We start from the raw sequence: 294 nt of genomic DNA on the forward strand, positions 1-294 counted from the left end.
TCCTGCTCCAGTCCTGCTCCAGTCCTGCTCCAGTCCTGCTTGGCAGGCTCAGAGCAGGCACAGGAGCATCCCAAACCGAAGCCAGCCCTGGGCTGGCCATGGCATCACATCCCTGCTGTCTCCTGCAGGGATCTGGGATATTTCCCTGAACCAGGGCAGCCAAAATCCTTCTGAGCCACCTGAGCCACATCGAGGTGCCTCAAAAGACAAACTGCAAATTTGTAAATGCCCTGGAGAGGGTCCTGATGGTTTATGTATGCATGGGCATGGCTCCATGGAATAAAACACCCAGGA

The 294-nt window shown here is 55.4% G+C and overlaps 1 protein-coding gene across 6 annotated transcripts in view; it reads right to left on the reverse strand.

Annotated features, from left to right (window-relative positions):
- Positions 1–294, reverse strand: part of TNNT2 (troponin T2, cardiac type) — a 14,141-nt gene that overhangs the window by 12,934 nt on the left and 913 nt on the right. The window lies entirely within an intron of this gene.

The sequence above is a fragment of the Parus major genome, chromosome 26 (assembly GCF_001522545.3).
Source record: "Parus major isolate Abel chromosome 26, Parus_major1.1, whole genome shotgun sequence".
Classification (NCBI taxonomy): Eukaryota; Metazoa; Chordata; class Aves; order Passeriformes; family Paridae; genus Parus; species Parus major.